This window comes from Hemicordylus capensis, chromosome 3 (assembly GCF_027244095.1).
Source record: "Hemicordylus capensis ecotype Gifberg chromosome 3, rHemCap1.1.pri, whole genome shotgun sequence".
Taxonomy (NCBI): domain Eukaryota; kingdom Metazoa; phylum Chordata; class Lepidosauria; order Squamata; family Cordylidae; genus Hemicordylus; species Hemicordylus capensis.
In genome coordinates, this window is record NC_069659.1 from 7,530,564 (window position 1) to 7,543,529 (window position 12,966).

Consider the following 12,966-nt stretch of genomic DNA (forward strand, 5'->3'; position numbering starts at 1 on the left):
TTCAGAAAATGGAAGTCCTGCCCAAATGAAGAGAACAGGAAGGAACATAAACTCTGGCATATGAAATGCAAAGAGACAATAAGGGATGCAAAAGGAGCATTTGAGAAACATATAGGTAGATCTGTCATGGGGAATAACAAAAACTTCTTTAAATATATCAGCAGCAGAAATCTTGCCAGGGAGGTGGTTGGCCCCTTAGATGAGGGTGGGAAAGGGATTATTAAGGAGGATAAGGAGATTGCAGAGAAGCTGAATGAGTTCTTTGCATCTGCCTTCATGGTAGAGGATACTGACTATTTACGGTCTCCAGAACTGAGCTTTTCATGTTTAGCGGCTGAAGAAGTGGGTCAATTTGAGGTGGAAAGGGAAGATGTTCTAAACCATCTTGAAAAACTAAAAATTAAGAAATCGTCAAGGCCAGATGGCATCAACTCATGGGTTCTGAAGGAACTCAAATGTGAAATTGCCCATCTCCTAGCAAAATATATATAACTTGTCCCTACAATAAGGCTCTGTACCAGAGGACTGGAAGGTAGCCAATGTGACTCCAATTTTCAAAAAGGGATCCAAGTGGGATCCGGGAAATTACAGCTTAACTTTGATGCCAGGTAAATTGATGGAAAACATACTTAAGTACAAAATTGTTAAAGATATAGGAGAGAAGGCCTTGCTGAAGGAGAATCAGCATGGCTTCTGCAAGGGTAAGTCTTGCCGCACTAACCTTTTGGAGATCTCCGAGAGTGTCAACAGGCATTTGGATAAAGGTGATCCAGTTGACATAATATACTTGGACTTCCAAAAAGCTTTTGATGAAGCTGTCCCCACCAAAGGCTCTTGAGTAAACTTAGTACTCATGGAATAAGGGGACAGGTTCAATCAGTAACTGGCTGAAGGACAGGAAACAGAGAGTAGGAATGAATGGACAGTTTTCACAATGGAGGTAGCTAGGAAGTGGGGTCAACTTGTTCATAAATGATCTAGAAGTTGGCATGAGCTGCGAAGCAGCCAAATTTGCAGACGACACAAAACTATTTAGGGTAGTGAAATCCACAACAGATTGTGAGGAGCTCCAAAAAGATCTTTCCAAACTGGGGGACTGGGCGGCAAAATGGCAAATGCGGTTCAGTGTAAACATGTGCAAAGAGATACACATTGGGGCAAAAATCCCGAGCTGTCGGGGACTGACCAGGAGACAGATCTTGGAGTCATGGTGGACAGCTCATTGAAAGTGTTGGCTCATTGCGTGGCAGCTGTGAAAAACGACTAATTCTGTGCAAGGAATAATTAAGAAGGGGATTGAAAATAAAAATGCTAATTTTGTAATGCCCTTATACAAATCTATGGTGCGGCCACATCTGGAGTACTGCGTACAGCTTTGTTCACCGTATCTTAAGAAGGATATTTTAGAACTGGAAGAGGTGCAGAGGGCAACCAAAATGATCAGGGGCCTGGTGCACCTTCCTTATGAGGCTAGGTTACAGCATCTGGGGCTTTTTACTTTGGAAAAGAGGCAACTAAGGGAAGACATGATTGAGGTGCATAATGTTATTCATGGACTGGTGGGCAGAGAGAAATTTTTCTTCCTCTTTCAAAACACTAGAACTAGGGGTCACCCATGAAATGGAAGGTTGGGAAATTTAGGACCGACAAGAGGAAGTACTTTTTCCCCCTTTTACACAGCACATAATGTATGGAATTCTTTGCCATGGGTTGTGGTGATGGCCACCAGTTTGGATGGCTTTAAAAGAGGCTTTGACAGATTCATGGTGGACAGGTCTATCAATGGCTACTAGTCAGGTGGCTGTGGGCCACCTCCAGCCTCAGAGGCATGATGCCTTTGAATCCCAGTTGCAGGGGAGCAACAGCAGAAGAGAGGGCATGCACATACGTCTTGCCTGTGGGCTCTCCAAAGGCATCTGGTGGGCCACGGCATGAAATAGGATGCTGGCCTGCATGGGCCCTATACCTGATCCAGCAGGGCTGTTCTTAGGTAGGGAGAGAAACTTTGCATAAAAATCTCCTCTTGGACAAGGCAATTTAGGATATGTCACCCAGGGTCCACATTCCAGAGAGCAACACAGAAGTGTATTCAGTCAACAAAAAGAAAGCAAAGACTGTGAAACAGTAATTATTACTTATTAATTTGAACCAATTATGCAGATTTGTACATAACAGGAACACAAACACATCTGCCATCACTGGTTCCAAGACACTACAAAAGCAACAAAGGTAAAAGCAAATTGAATCAAAAGAAGAAATCTTAGGTTTCATATTTCACACAAATGAGGAAGATTCCCAGGCTTGTCTGAAGTTTCATGCTTATGATTTATAGAATGTATGAGTTTGCGAATGTGCAATAAGGAATTGCTTTCACCAGAAGTTCTTTCCACACTGCAAACATGGTCTCTATGATGTATAAGAAGTTCTTCATTCCAGCTGAAGATCTTGCCACACACAAAGCAATTTAAATGGGTTCTCCCCAGTGTGGATTCTATGATGCCTAGTAAGAGAGTTACTCCTGCTGAACATCTGTCCAAATTCCAAACATGTATGTTATTTCTACCCAGTACGTGTTCTAAGGTGTAAACTAAGAGTGTCATTCCTGCTAAAGCTCATTCCACACTCGAAGAATTCATATGCTTTCTTTCCAGTGTGGGTTTTATTTATTTATTATTAAAACTTTTATACTGCCCTTCCAAAAGGCTCAGGTTTTATGATGTTATTTAAGATGTCCACCATGGCTGAAGCTATTTCCACACTCAAAGCATTCATGTGGTTTCTCCCTAGTGTAGCTTCTACGGTGTGATGTAAGATCTCAAATCCAGTGGAAGCTATTTCCACACTCATAGGAACATAGGAAGCTGCCATATACTGAGTCAGACCATAGGTCCATCTAGCTCAGTATTGTTTACACCAACTGGCAGCATCTTCTCCAAGGCTGCAGGCAGGAATGTCTCTCAGCCCTATCTTGGAGATACCAGGGAGGGAACTTGGAACCTGCTCTTCCCAGAGTGGCTCATTCTGCTAAGGGGAATATCTTACAGTGCTCACACATCAAGTCTTCCATTCATATGCAGGGTGCACCCTGCTTAGCTAAGGGGACAAGTCCTTACTTAGCTAAGGGGACAAGTCCAACACAAGAAAAGCTCTTCTCCAAGCATTCATAAGGTTTCGCTCCTGAGTGGGTTCTATGATGTAATGTAAGACATCTTCCACTTCTGAAGCTCTTTCCACACTGCAAACATTCATATGGCTTCTCCCCAGTGTGGGTTCTATGGTGTACAGTAAGATCTCTATTACTGCTGAACCTCTTTCCACACACCAAGCATTCATATGGCTTCTCCCCAGTGTGGGTTCTATGGTGTACAGTAAGTTGTTGACTACTGCTGAAGCTCTTTCCACACTCAAAGCATTCATATGGTTTCTCTCCTGAGTGGGTTCTATGGTGTAATGTAAGATTTTGACTGAGGCTGAATCTCTTTCCACAGTCAAAGCATTGATATGGTTTCTCCCCAGTGTGGGTTATATGATGTTGTTTAAGATGTGCATTCCGGCTGAAGCTCTTCCCACACTCCAAGCATTCATATGGTTTCTCCCCAGTGTGGGTTCTACGATGTAATGTAAGAACTCTACTCTGGCTGAATCTCTTTCCACACTCGAAGCATTCATATGGTTTTTTACCAGTATGGGTTCTATGGTGTAAAGTAAGTTCTCCACTACTGCTGAATCTCTTTCCACACTCCAAGCATTCATATGGTTTTTCGCCAGTGTGGGTTATATGATGTCGTTTAAGATGTCCACGCTGGCTGAAGCTCTTTCCACACTCCAAGCATTTATATGGTTTCTCTCCAGTGTGGGTTCTATGATGTTGTTTAAGATGTCCACTCTGGCTGAAGCTCTTCCCACACTCCAAGCATTCAAATGGTTTCTCTCCAGTGTGGGTTCTATGGTGTAAAGTAAGTTCTCCACTACTGCTGAATGTCTTTCCACACTCCAAGCACTCATATGGTTTCTCTCCGGTGTGGGTTCTATGGTGTAAAGTAAGTTCTCCACTACTGCTGAATCTCTTTCCACACTCCAAGCATTCATATGGTTTTTCGCCAGTGTGGGTTCTATGGTGTACAGTAAGTTGTTGACTACTGCTGAAGCTCTTTCCACACTGCAGACATTTGTGTGGTTTCTCTCCAGTGTGAGTTCTATTATGTATTGTAAGATCTCCACTCCGGCTGAACCTCTTTCCACACTCCAAGCATTCATATGGTTTCTCCCCAGTGTGGCTCCTATGGTGTACAGTAAGTTGTTGACTACTGCTGAAGCTCTTTCCACACTGCAGACATTTGTGTGGTTTCTCTCCAGTGTGAGTTCTATGGTGTAATGTAAGATATGCACTCCGGCTGAACCTCTTTCCACACTCCAAGCATTCATATGGTTTCTCCCCAGTGTGGCTTCTATGGTGTAATGTAAGATGTCCACTGTGGCTGAACCTCTTTCCACACTCCAAGCATTCATATGGTTTCTCCCCAGTGTGGCTTCTATGGTGTAATGTAAGATGTTCACTACCGCTGAAGCTTTTGCCACACTCCAGACATTTGTGTGGTTTCTCTCCACTGTGGGTTCTATGGTGTAATTTAAGATGTCCACTCCGGCTAAACTTCTTTCCACACTCCAAGCATTCATATGGTTTCTCCCCAGTGTGGGTTATATGATGTCGTTTAAGATGTCCACGCTGGCTGAAGCTCTTTCCACACTCCAAGCATTTATATGGTTTCTCCCCAGTGTGGGTTCTATGATGTTTTTTAAGACATCCACTCTTGCTGAAGCTCCTTCCACACACAGAGCATTTGTGTGTTTTCTCCCCAGTGCAGTTTCTATGGTTCAGAGTAAGAGTTCTACCCATACTGGAGTGATTTCCACACCTGAAGCTCTCACATAGTTTTTTCTCTGTGTGTATTTCCCACTGAGGTTCAAAGCTCGGCTCATGATTCAAGCCTTTCCTATGAGGGGGGGACAGGCTTTTTTCTCTTTCTTGATTCATTACATTTTGGAATTCTTCTGAGAAGCAGGTGATCAACTCCTCCTCTTCCATTCTGCTCCAGGTTTTAGTCTCTTCTAGTTTCTCTTTTTCCATCTGTCACCTCCAGCAATCCTTTCCATCTTCCAATTGTCACATGCAGCAGTTAAGAGAGTAAACTAGTCAGAACCTAGAAGAGAAAAGGATATCTTAGAAGCAATGGTGGAAATGCAAAGAAGAGGCTGGCAGCCTCCCCCATCCCCTATATTTGATGGCTATGTGATTACAGCCATATCTGGAGGTAGATGACCTTAAAACATTCATGGTAACATGCTGGTAAGCCCTAGGTTTGACTGCTGTAATGCACTCTACATGGGGCTGCCTTTGTACATGGTCCAGAAAGGGCAATTGATATTGAATGAGGCATCCAGAACGGTCTCTAGAACAACCCAAAGGGACCCTATAAGACCAATTTTGAAAGAACTGCACTGGCTCCCAATATGTTTCTGTGTAAAAGTACAAAGTGCTGGTTATGACCTATAAAGCCCTTAATAGCTTGGGTCCAGGGTATTTAAGAGATTGCCTTCTTTGTCATGAATCCCTATCGCCTATTAAAATAGTCTGGAGAGATCCGCTTACAGTCGCCATTGGCTCATTTAGTAGCAACACAAAAATGGGCCTTCTCTGTGCTTGCCATGGGGCTTTGAAAAATGCTTCCCATTGAAATAAGCATCCACTTCTCTGTTTGTTTTCAGGAAGGCCCTCAGGATGCACCTTTTTTCTCATACTCTTAAATGTAAATTTCAAACTATTGTGTTTTTATCTGCGAGCTTATCAGCTGACACCATGCGTGGCTGCCACACCAGAGGCAGGTTGAGGTAGGGGGCATGGCCAGCACCAGGAAGGTGGGATGTGAAGTTCTAATTTGGCAGCATCAGTATGGAGCCTTCGATCCATCATCAGCCTCCAGTTACATGGCGGCTTAAGGTACTAAGTGTTCAAAAAGGTCTAACATGGCAAGCTATTCGCAATAAGACATCATCATCAATGATGAAGATGAGAAAAATGTTACAGAAATCTGAATTCTATGGGCAGTCTGTTCGCTGGAAATGCTTCTTTGAAAAGAAAGTGATCTCTAACTCTTACTCGCCAAACAATGAAACTGACATTCTTTTGACTAAATCATGTTTTCAGTAATCAAATTATTACTGGGAGTAATCAGTAAGAGGGGATGTGAATACTAACATAATCTTTTCCTTTGACATTAATTGTCCTTAGTTTATGTTTCAGGGTGATGATTTTCTGTGGAATAAGTGACATCATGGAAGAAGACACACAAGTTACAAGAAAATCTTTCCCCTTCTCTTTGGTTATTACATCTCCTAAAGGCCTTGCTCCATATTTTTACTAGTCAGATGACTCCTTGAAATATGGCAGTACACTTGCTATCAGGAAGGAGCTATACTAGCCTGCCATATTGCATAAGCACACCGACTGATGATAATACATTATTATATTTCACTCTAGATGCAACTCTTTCTCACACACAGTGCTCTTTGGACCTGACTTCCAGGCAGAAGTCCACTCCTCCATGCCTCAGGGTTCCTGTTGACTGAGCAGACACCTTTCAAAGTGGTGATTCTATTAGATTAAGCAGAGGGAGAGCAACTGGCCCTATCCAGCCTCAGCACAGCATCCCTCCAGTGGCTGTTGGTGGTGTTTTCCTTATGTTTCTTTTTAGATTGATAGCCCTTTGGGGACAGGGGCCCATCTTATTTATGTATTATTTTTCTCTTTGGAGAAAAAACTGTTTTGGAAACATGTGTTGAAAAGCAATATATAACTATTTGTTGTTGTTGCAGTAACCCAAATAAAATGTTAACATGACTTCTGGAGAGTGTGCTTTGAAAAGTTGGTTGAAGAGAGGTATATAAATATCCGTAGTAGTTGTAGGTCCTGGCTCCAATATTACCTAGGTACGCCTCCTTCCCATACCATGAATATGGAAAGAAAGAAGTGAATTTTTACAATTCTATTCCATTCCAAAAAAATCAGATTTTTACTTTATCTCATTTCACATTGATGTATAATGAAAAGCATATAGCTTAGTATCAGAACAAACTGAACTTATGAAACACTGAATAAGATACTTCCCACTGACCTGCACATACCGCATTTTGTATGGATAATGCCACTCAAATCAGCTGAATGAATTACGTTCCTCACCAGAATATAGGGAAAGATTGAAACATTATTTGGCTGGGGGGGGGGGGGCAGTATTAAAACATTCTAGATCAGACCCTCACTGACCTGAAGATTATGTTGTATGGACAGTCCAACCAGCCACTCTCTCCTCTGCTTTGAGCCCTGAAGAGAGAGCAAAAGCAAGTGGAGGAGGGGAGAGGGAGTCAGTCCTTCCTCCCCATAAGACATCCAAGCATGCAGATGATCTTCCCTGAACTAAGAAATCATCCCCTAAGGGAGATGAATTACAGCAGATAGTGCTCACCTGTAATCAGTCACCGATCAAAACGGAAAACGGGACTTAAGGGAGAGTGAAACCTCAGAGTTGGTGGAGAGCCAGAAACAAAGGCATGTGCAGGTCTGTGTGTGACAAAGAGCGGACAAGAAGGGCGAGTGTCCCAAGCCGGCTGCCTCTGCACCAAGTACTACTAGTAGCCTCTTACCAGCTTCTTCTTGCGGGGTCCATGCCAAGCACAGCCACCACTTCCCTCTCCTCAGCCCTCCTGTCCCTCCCTGGATGGGGCTGGACAGAGGACGGGCACAGTACTATCTAGCTCCTGCCAAGAGCCAGCAGCTCGTGCTGTGAGCCACCGTGTTCGTACGGGATAGAGGCGTGCTGTCCATCTCAGAATCACAAACAGGCAGGAGAGGTGTGTGGCGATGGTGAGGACTGGGAAGCATGCTGGTTTCTGGATTTCATAGTGCGTTTCTCCTCACCACCACAGCGTTCGAGGAGGGAAATTGGCTCTCCTGCTCTGACTGCTGCAAGATCCTATTGGAAGTGGCAATAGGCATGCATGTGCCCTGACGCCATTATCAATGCGCATGTTTGCCTGTCAGCAGTTTCAATGCCAGAGCAGGAGAACTGGTTCTCTTGCTTCCAGAAGAGAACCAGTTTTCCCACTCTGGCTGCAGCAAGAGCCAATGTGGCAGCAGTGGGGGGAAGGCAGCAGTGGAGGCAGGAAAAGGAGGCATGAGCAGCAGTGTGGGGAGAGACTGCGTGGCTGCTAGAAACAGCTGCGCAGAGGGGTAGAGTTTTGTTTGTGGGCACGCAGCCGAGCACCTTAGAGGGAACACAGGTGCCGAAGGAGAGGGATGCGCTAACTCAAGGACCAAGAGGAGGAGGGAACTGGTCCATTCAGCAGGTTCTGCTCCAGCCAGAAGTCCAGTGAAGAAGCAGCAGCAGAGGAGGAGCCACTCATCGGAGGACCCCATTTTGTAATGGGTCGAGCATAATTTTTCACTCATCTGAGTAGTACTCGAGTAGATTTACCCCTGGAGGCGCAGTGGTAAAACTGCCGCCCTGTAACCAGAAGGTTACAAGATCGATCCTGACCAAGGGGCTCAAGGTTGACTCAACCTTCCATCCTTCCGACGTCGGTAAAATGAGTACCCAGAATGTTGGGGGGCAATATGCTAAATCATTGTAAACCGCTTAGAGAGCTTCCAGCTATAGAGCGGTATATAAATGTAAGTGCTATTGCTAAGTGCTATTTTGGCAGCCCTGCTTATGCCAGCTCCTTATATGCCTTCTCACAGGCTATGCATTGCCCACCCCCAATTACAGGGCCAACGCCCTTCTTTATTATTTGTAACTGATTACCCCTTCCAGCTGTTAGCAAAGCCTCTTCCCCTTCTCCCACCTCCTACTCAGATCCCTTTCCTCCAGGAGACAGGCAGCTGATGCTATCCTTGCCTGCCTCCCCTTCAGTCCCATCATAGATCAACTCCTCCTTCACTGGAGCTGAGTCTCCGCCCATCGCCAGCCCTTCCTCTGTCTCTCCCTAGCCAACACCCATCCCTGTCACCTTGGGCCCTCTTGGCACTCCTTCCCGGAGGGTGAGGGTAAGTACAGCCGGCTTTGCAGGACAACCTCCTAATGACATTGCTCTAGATTTTGCATGCAGCCGCACTGGGCATGTGTGTACTGATGCTGTGTGGGGCTGCAGGGAACAGAACTGCAGCCCTGCGTGGCTGGTTTGGGAGCAGGCGTCACATCCGGAAAAGCAGCAGGGCGGGGACTAGCAGGTAAGGAACTCCTCACTGGCTCCTTAATTCCACTCCCCTCCCCACCCCACCAGCTCGTGCCTCTCTCAAGATTTTCCCCTTTCCAACACCAGCACAGCATCCCTCCAGTGGCTGTTGCTAGTGTCTACCTTATGTTTCTCTTTAGATTGTGAGCCTTTTGGGGACTTCCCCTTTCAGTGATTTTTCTCCCCTCCTGGGGATTTCTCCTCTCTTGGCGAAGGGGGGACTTTTCTCCTTCTCCTTTTGTGTTTGCTCCCTCTTTTTCTCTTGTTTTTAATAGCTTTGAGCCTTAAGCTCTGGCTATAGTCTGCTTTTGATTTTTCATCAAGCCTCCTATTTTCAGTTTTATTTCGTGTTGCTGAGACTGACCTTTGGAGTGTTAAGATGCCTACTGAATTCTTTATATTTATATATATTCTTTAAGATTACCTTGTCTAACCTATCTTCAATGTAACCCCTGCTTACTGGGCAAGGAAGCACCCCTTTAATGTGGTGATTCTCTTTATTTAGCAGGGGAAGAGTAACTGTCCCTATCCAACCCCAGCGCAGTACCTCCAATGACTCTTGGTAAGGTTCCACCTCCTCCTGTATAGAGGGTTCCAGATGGCCTCAGATTTATGGCCACTGTGGGGAGTGCTGTTGCTGTTGAAATATGACTCTGAAACAGAACAGATTAAAGATTGCATGATTAAGTGGATGCAAAACTTAAACAGAACAATTGATATTCAACCATGGGAGCATCAATAGAGGGTGAATATTAAATTTACAGCAAATAGCACCTTAAGAGGAAATTGGTATAAAATGTATTTTTCACTGGTCCATTACTCCTGTGACCATCAGAAAGATGGACAGCAACTGCCCGGGAGATTGTTGAAAATGCATGAATCATGCAGAGACATTTTATCACATATGGTGGACTTGCGGCAAAGCACAGCAATTCGGGGGGGGTGGGGGGAATCCACCCTAAGATGCAACCAATTCAACATTCACACCCAAGATTTAGTTTTCTTTAATACTGAGGGCTGATTAGTCTTTCGACAATATCTGCTGCAAGGGTGAATGTTGGTAGACAGTGGAAGCAGAATCTTGGATTGTCATATGTAATATGCCATATATAACTGTTTGAAGTTGTAAGTTCAAGAGATGATAATGTAATCATATTAGTTCTTCTATTTTCTAAATAATTAATAATTTTTTAAAAAAAATAAAAGAAAAGAGGACAGTGCACTGCTATCCTTTGGGGGCAAGGCAGACGCTCCCTGGCCGGGGCAAGCTCCTCCCGGGCTGCATGGCCAGGAGGGACCGACACCAACCACACTGGGAGGGTAGGTTCCCGAGGGCCGGCCAGATCTGGGCAGTGGAGGGGTGGGGGCTGTGTTTCTTTTCAAAATATGAGCTCTTTGGGGACAGGGATCCATCTTATTTATTTATTGGTTATTTATTTATGTAAACTGCCTTGGAAACTTTTGTGGTAAAGTATATAAATATTTGGGGTGGTTGCAACCCAAATAAAAAGCTGACTTGATTTCTGGGGTGTGTGCAGTGAGCAAGCAGTTGGTCAGAATCCAATAAACCCATAGCTAAAATTCTGGATCCTGGGGAAAATAGGAATAAACAAATTCCAACATGAGCAGAAAAATAAGCAAGCCAGACTACTCCCTGTTACTGAGACTTGGGTGGATGTGGCAAGAAGAGTCCGAGCTTGATCCAAGATCATATTAGCCTAGGCCAGAGAGACAAAGACATCCTTTTGCTCTCACACCCCTCCTAAAATATTATTTGACAGCTGAAAAGGAACAACCAAAACACACACTTGATAAACACCCATGCAGAAGGTTCCTGGTACGAATCACTGCTTGTATTATATCGGGCAGCAGCGATATAGGAAGATGCTGGAAGGCATCATCTCATACTGCGTGGGAGGAGGCAATGGTAAACCCCTCCTATATTCTAGCAAAACCACAGGGCTCTGTGGGCACCAGGAGTCGAAATCAACTTGACGACACACTTTACCTCCAGCGCAAATGGGTGGGGTGAGTGGGTGTCCCAAGGAATTTATCAAAGGGGTTAGGAGGATTCCATAGATTAATTACGCGATGCGTGAAAAAGTACTTCCTTTTGTTTATCCTAAATTTCCTGGCCATCTGTGTCATGGAATGATCTCTGGTTTGGTGTGTACACGAACCAAAAAACACCATCCGGTTTGAATAAAAGTCTATTCAACCTGAACCACATAGCTCTGAACTCACCAGTTCAGTCGAACTGATGAGCTGGTCCATTTCATCGAACTGGTTTGGATGCCAATATACTTGTAAAGGGGAATCTGGTGAGGATTCTCCATTATAAGTACAAGGGGAGGGGGCCCTTCAAAAGCTAAGGGGCGGCCAGGCAAGAGAGGGAAAAAGCAGCTTGCCCTTGTGGCATGGCTGCCAGCTCCACCACTCACCACCACTGGCCCTCCTGGCGCAGCCCCAACCACGCTCCCCTTCCTTTACTGGGTGAATGGCTCAGAGGCAGCTCAGTTCTGGACTCCACGCATGCGCCGAGCCAAGAACTGAGATGCTGGTGACTTGGTAAAGTGGGGGGGACCATGCACAAATAGCAACATGCAATGATACCCAAATAAAACAAATACACAATTGACACAGATTTATAGAATGTTAGAGTTGGAAGGGACACCTTGGAGGTCATCTAGTCTAACCCACTGCCTTGGCCCACAGTCTCCCTGACAGATGCTTGTTTTTGTTTGTAAACCTGCAGGGAAGGGAAGCCCACCATGGTGCAAGGCAGGCTGTTCCCATGTCCTGCAGCTCTTACAGTAAGCACATTATTCCCAATGCCGAGCCTAAATCTGCTTCTTGGCCATCTCACTCCACCGGTTCCAGTCCTGCCCTCAGCAGCAACAGAGAACATGTTCACCCATCTATGAGATACCCCCTTCAGATCTTTGAACATGGCTATTCTGTCTTTCCTTAGTCTTCTCTTCAGGGGCGTAACTAGGGGAAATGGGCCTAGGGCAAGCACTGAAATTGTGCCCCCACCATCCAAACATGACACACATACACTCCTGCTGTCCAAACATCTGACACTAACAGCCATACATGGTTTAATTATCCAGTGTCCAGAAAAATACATTTAAAAAACTACTTGGCTGGTTTGCTTGCTGTAAGGTATTTATAATCTGCACTGAATTGTAAAACAGAGGCTGGGTATGCTGGGAGTTACAGGTTAACAGAAAGAGAGAACATTAACAGAGACTTATGGCTTCTTCCATATTTTTCCTTTATATTATTTTAGAAAACAACAATACATACATGTGCTTAATATCAGGATGTTAGATGGAGATGAACATTGTCCAGGTAAACAGGTAATGATGTAATAAAAATTGCATGCATTATGGCAAAAGACCAAAAGCATACATATTTCAAAATTCAGCATAATAAAAGCTGAATTAATAGGCAAATAGACTGGTGGTGCGTGGGTGGATTTCATGATATCTACTGGCATTATTGTTTTTTAAGCCACAGACTTGGGTTTGATGTTTAAACAGCAGCCCTCAGACACTAACAATAGCAATGGTTGGGCCCAGTCTGGGGGAAAAGAGATGCTGCAGCTTACTGAAGCTAAACAAGCACAGATCTGATCAGTTATCTCAAGGTGAAATGTCTGGGAGCCCTATCAAG

General features: G+C 44.6%; 1 pseudogene; it reads right to left on the reverse strand.

Moving 5' to 3' along the window:
- LOC128349827 (zinc finger protein 208-like) overlaps positions 1–12,966 on the reverse strand; it is a 38,464-nt pseudogene that overhangs the window by 23,837 nt on the left and 1,661 nt on the right.